This window comes from Eptesicus fuscus, chromosome 6 (genome assembly GCF_027574615.1).
Source record: "Eptesicus fuscus isolate TK198812 chromosome 6, DD_ASM_mEF_20220401, whole genome shotgun sequence".
Taxonomy (NCBI): domain Eukaryota; kingdom Metazoa; phylum Chordata; class Mammalia; order Chiroptera; family Vespertilionidae; genus Eptesicus; species Eptesicus fuscus.
The window spans coordinates 54,780,966-54,787,094 of NC_072478.1; positions in this window are offsets into that span (position 1 = coordinate 54,780,966).

The window sequence follows — 6,129 nt, forward strand, 5'->3', positions numbered from 1 at the left end:
TGCTCATTTTAGTTTTTAACTCTTCCAGTAGGAAATGATTGAAAATACTACCCAGGCACAGGAAAAGATTTCTTCCACGCCTTCTCTGCTGCACCCCACCCCACCCACAACCTTGGGCATTCTAATATTTCTAATATTCAACTCTAACTGGCCAGGAAATTTGTAGCAGATTTTGCAAATCTGTAATGATTCTCTTTCCTCTCTCTTTTTCCCCCACAATTTTTTTCAGAGGAAAAGTATTCTTACTTGCTGAATGTGACCAGCTCTTGTTTTATTTAATTTGTTAAGGCAAAACAGATATTTATTTATTTATTAAAATATTTTAAAATAGATTTGAGAGAAAGAGGGAGACGGGCAGAGAGGAAAAGAGGGAGGAAAGAAAAGAGGGAGGGAGGCAGGGAGGGAGGGAGTGAAAGAGAGACAGAGAGAGAACTGGATCTGCTGCCTACTTCATCCCCCTACTTGAACTGAGCCAGCAACCCAGGCATGTGCCCTGAACTGGAGACCTTTTGGTGCATGGACATGGCATGATGTTCAACCAACTGAGCCACACCGGCCAGGACAAAAACAGATATGCATTTAAAAATCAAAACTTTTCTCTCTGGTAGTGTCTAGCATTCTCAATTGCCTTGTTATTTTTTGAATGATGTTTTCTTTGATAGCTGTTACACTACAATATGCTGGGTGTTGTCAGCAGCTGTTAGCCAGCTGGTGGGGCAGGAAGTCCTCACAGCAGCTGGGTGTTGTCTCTTGTCCTTCTCTTGTGTCACAAATGTAGCACCCAGGAGAGGGTCTTCATAGACTCCTGTTGGACGCCATGACCACCCAGGCAAGCCACTGGCTCACACAGCTGTCAAAGGCGGTGGGGCAGGCTTGCTTATATCTGCTGCCGGGAGTGCAAATAAATGCACTGGTTCTGTACATATGCATGGCCTGATAGCCCATATTACAAAGTATATGTTAAGAAGCTTTAAAATATGCAGTCCTTGATTAGGAAATTCCACTTCTGGTCACCTTTTATATTTAAGGAATTACTTTGACAAGTGTGCCAAGGTGCACAAACAAGGATGTTTATAAAAACAAGTTGTTCATAACAGCAAGAAATTGTAAATATCCCAACTACCCATGAACAGTGAATGACTAGTAACTTATGGTGCATTGACATACTGGAATGTCAGGCAACTTTTTAAATCAGTGATATGGAATATAATTAATTTATGTAATATTCATATGGGAAAGTAGTAATTACATTTTGCTATGAAAATTAGAATATAGTTTACTATGTTAAAAAGTTTGTTTATATTTACCTATGTATGAATTTTTATTTGTTTAGAAAAAGTCAGAAAATATAAATAACAAAGTATTAATAATAGTCATCTCACATTATATGATTATGGATGATTTTTAACTCTTTAATTTTAACGTACTTATTTTTCTAATTTTTCTGACTAATAGTGTAATGAAAATGACCATGTGAAATGCTTTGTGAGTGATTTAAACTGTTCTTCCATGTAGCCTGATTTAGAAATGTTTATTCATATGAATATATGTTAATAATGTTTCATTATGTCAAAAGGAGGAGAGAGGCAAGGTGACTTTTGCAATGCCATGTTAGTTCACAAAGCTGAAACTGCACTTGGTCTTATTTTGTCATCTTTTACAGAAATAAAGCTCCATAAAATTAGGTCTCTGTCAGGTTAGCTATGCACTGTCTGTTATCAGATTCTCAAATCTCAAATCTGTGCCACAAATCCAGAAGGATCTACTGTCTTCTATGTGCTCACAGTATGCATACAGAAGCCAAAAAATAAAAAATAAAATAAACCCAAACCCAGTATATGTACTAGATTTATATTTAACTTGGAAGAAACTCTAAAGAAACATCATTAGTGCCCAAGATTCCATGACATTGAATTTGCTTCCCATTTAAATTCTTGTACATTCTTATCTGCAACTTTGTGGCCACGTTAGATAACCTATTGAATTCCAAAGGTCTTTATTAAGTGCTTTATTGGGTGGGGTTTCAATGTTGTTTCTATGATAAGGAAGAAAATATGTCATGGTAAGTTAGACAACCAGGTTTTAAGGCTGCTTCTCCTGCAATTGACTGTGTATGATCTGGCATGATGATGATGATGATGATGATGATGATGATATGATGATGATGATGATAGCAATAGTTATGTAGTAGTAGTAGGTAATAATAGTAACTACTAGGCAGTTGTAATAATAATAATGATAACAACAATAATAATCTAATAGCTACTAGTATTCCATCTTTAGATCCCTTACTATAAGCAAAGAAATCTAAATACTTTACATTCATTGTCTTATTTAATCCTGAAATCTTCCTAATAAGTAGATACTGTTATTCTCATTTTATAGATAAGGGAATTGAGGTTTAGAGAGATTTAATAATATGCACAAATGACAATTAATAGATGGCAGAGGTAGGTATCAAACCCAGGTTTTTTTCTCTAAATCCTGTGTTCTTTCTGATACATATACTATCTTTCCAAATATCTTATAGTATTTGGTCTTTTGTTGGGTATTAGTAAAAATGAGGTTATGCTAATTAAATAGTATCTTTTCCTGTAACGTTAATATTCTTACAATCTGTATGCATCACAGTAGAGAATTGAGGTAAGTAAATGAATAAAGCTAACTTGCCTGGGTCTATATTTTGGCTTTACAACTTGCTGGTCTTGTGATCTTGTCTAGTTAATTAACCTCTTTGTGCTTCAGTTTCCTCCTCGGCAAAATGAAGCCTGCAATAACTGCTTCAGAAGGTGGCTGAGAGAGATCACATATGTACCATGTTGGGCACAGAGGAAGTGCTCTATAAATGCTAACGGTATAGGGGGAGGTCAACTTGAGAGCAGAGTTCTAGAGCATCATCCCCAATCTCACAAGGGGACCCTCTCCTCCTTAATAGCCCTGAGGGTTAACCTGCACATGAGCTCCTGCAGTGTCTGGGGTAGTTGCTTAGCACCGCAAATGCCTTAGCACTTCCACTGACGTGCAATATTTAGCTGAAAAAAATATTCATATTCCTCAATTTTAAATAAGCATTTCTTCTGCAGTGGCCTTGATAACTTTGACTCCAAGTTATGTCAGAATATGTGCATGCAGGGATGTAGGTAAACATGTATGTACATATAGAGAGACTATATGATCAGCTAACCCCCTGTACCCTAACAAGTCATACATTGTTGGATAGAGTTGAAGCTCCTTTAATTGTCTGTCATATGGCAATTCAGGGTCAGGATTTCTTCTCAGAAAAATTGCCTAAAACATGTGTCTTTGTTTCCTTATTGGTAAAATCCAGCTAATAATCATAGTCATCTACTAAGGTCATTGTGACAGTAATTTGAGATAATCTATGTAAAGCACTTCAATTTGTGGCTGGCATATTAAGTCCTCAAAAATGCCTGACAATATTATTAATAATAATCATTTGTTTTCTTTCATTAATAGGTAACTAGCACAAAAGCTGGGGCCCATGGGAACTAGTCTCTGAACAAAGTTGCATTCAAAGAAGTATAGTAAAATGGACCAGAGTAATTAAAAGGAAGTCTAACATTTACATGTTTTCTCAAAATAAATTAAATAAAATCTAATTTCCTTTCCTTTTTAGTATAGTTATTTTACATCCCGAATCTTACATTCAGCAAAAATCCAAACAGTTTCAAGTTCGGGGTGACCAGCTCATCCCAGTTTGTCAAGGACCTTTCCACTTGGAGCTCTGAAAGTCCCATGACCCAGGAACCTCTCGGTCCTGGGAACACTGGGACGGTCGTTCACTCAGCTTTTAACTCTCTGACTCCTTGAAGTCCCAGCTTGTGTGGCTTGTCTGTTTCTTTGTTCATCTTTACATTTCCAGTAGCCTTGTGTCTCCCATCCTGGAGGAATGTGGAAAACTCATTCATTCACACATCTCTTCCTGCTATGCATCCCCTAGTATTTTTGAGCATAGTGAGTCAGAGAATTATAGAACTTTGTACCTGAAACTTCCCTTAGAAAACATCTTACCATATTTTGAGACATGGCTAAACAAGGCCCAGATAGCTATAATTGGATGGAGAGAGAGAAAAATCTCACCCTTGCATTAGAGTTATGGAGTTCCTGGGGCACAAAACCAGGTGGAAAGAAAAGTTGGTTCAGATTATGGTGTCTGAAGCATCTGTGATAGGCACTAGGTGGTAGTGTTGATGGGGGGCAGGGGCACAGACACCTGGCACCAATGATTCTAAAAGGTGAGTGAAAGATAGAGAAGGAAAGTGCAGGGCAGTGATTCTCATTTTTAGGCAGGGCAGGCAGAATAGTCATTGGGGCCAGATGTCAGCTACAGAGCTTTGCAGGGACAGACTTCCAGGCAGAGCTATAGAACCGACCTTCGGAAGGGGACCAGAGTTTAGTCAGTTTGCAGGTAGGGAGTCCTGAAGGAATAAGACAAAGTCCCAATTATTTGAACTGGGACACAAGATGGAGACTCTATCTCAATGAAAAGGCAACAGACTCTCCTCAGACTTGGGGCGCTAAGTTAGGGTGAGAATATCTACAAGGGTGGCGGTGCTGTGTCCCAGCATCTTAGGCTTTGTCCCATGCCCCAGCCCATTAAACAGGATGCCCCAGCCCATTAAACAGGATGGCCCATTTGAGGTCAATGCACTAAAGTAGTGGTCTGCAAACTCATTAGTCAACAGAGTGGCAAACCGCGGCTCGCAAGCCGCATGTGGCTTGCGAGCCGCAGTTTGCCGACCACTGCACTAAAGGATTCAGGGGTGTCGACTGCAGACAGCTCCTCACATTTGTCCATCAGAACCTGAGGCCCAGAGCCAGGACCAGACCCCATCTTCTGGTTTTGATTCAGTTGCTCTTTGTGTGTAGAGTTCCATGTCACACTTGCACAATATCTTTTGTTTTCTATGTGTTATGTTAAATGTCTGCTAAGCCAATATGCCTCTCTGTGGGGGCACTTTGTCTCTGTGAATCTTGGGATTTTTATTTTGTTCCTAATAAGGAAGTTTCTCATAACTCTAACTTTGGGACACCATAAATTAAATGAACATTATTTTTCAACAACTGTTTCTTTATAACTGGCTGGAAATCTCCCAATCATTCTGACAGCCTAAACTCAAGCCAGATCACCCCTGGAAGTATGGGCTGGACTCTCCATAAGCTTGGTTTGCTGATGGAGGGTTGCTGATCCAACTGAACCAAAGTCAGGACAACTTGGCAAATACATGCAGTGCTTATTTTTTTTTTCTTTTAATAATCCTAAATGTGGATTCTGAATGCACAGGCCCTCTATGTGAAACATGGGGATAAAGGAATAAAGAAAGAAGCCAGCTCAGTTTTAATGAATGGCATTATGAAATCTTGCGTGTTGGGTAGATTAACGTTAAGAGCAGTTCCAGTTTCTGATAACTAAGTCTAACACACATGTTCTTAATTTGGCTATAGAAATGAGCAATGACGAGGAGGTTTGAAAGCTATGGAGAAATGCAGGGATACTGATGAAGATGTCAAGATACACATCCTTAATAATTTAATATTTAATAATAAAAAAGCAACATGAGTGGGCAATTAGCTTGTATCTTGTGATGGAAACAGAAGGACAGTTTCTGAGACCTCTCAGCCTTTCTAGAATGCAAAGAATTTTGGAGCAATACAGTAAAGATTCCTTAAGCTAAATATTTCAAGTGAGAGTAAATATCATTTGAGATGTGCAGCTTTGAAAACAACCCATAGATTCCAAAATTGTTATATGGTTTTCACGTAGGTTGAAAATAAGATAAGCAATTCTGTTAAAACCTATTTTATTATTAATAATTTCTAAAACCTCCATCTATGAATTTGCCAAGCATGTAAGAGGAATAAAGTATCGTAAACCATTACTGTGCCGAGGACACTTTTTCCACTCCTCTGTTATTCTCTTTTTCTCTCAGTAGGTAATTTTTAAAGAAGATAAGCATTGCTTTTCAATTGGGACTGTGACCCTGGGAAAGACATAGTGAGTAGCTTGGTTCCCTTTAATGATAAAGCAAGGCACAAACAGCACCATCTCTTAACTACACAGTGAGACACACACATACAAACATTTATATCCTAGGAAATCAAAGGGTC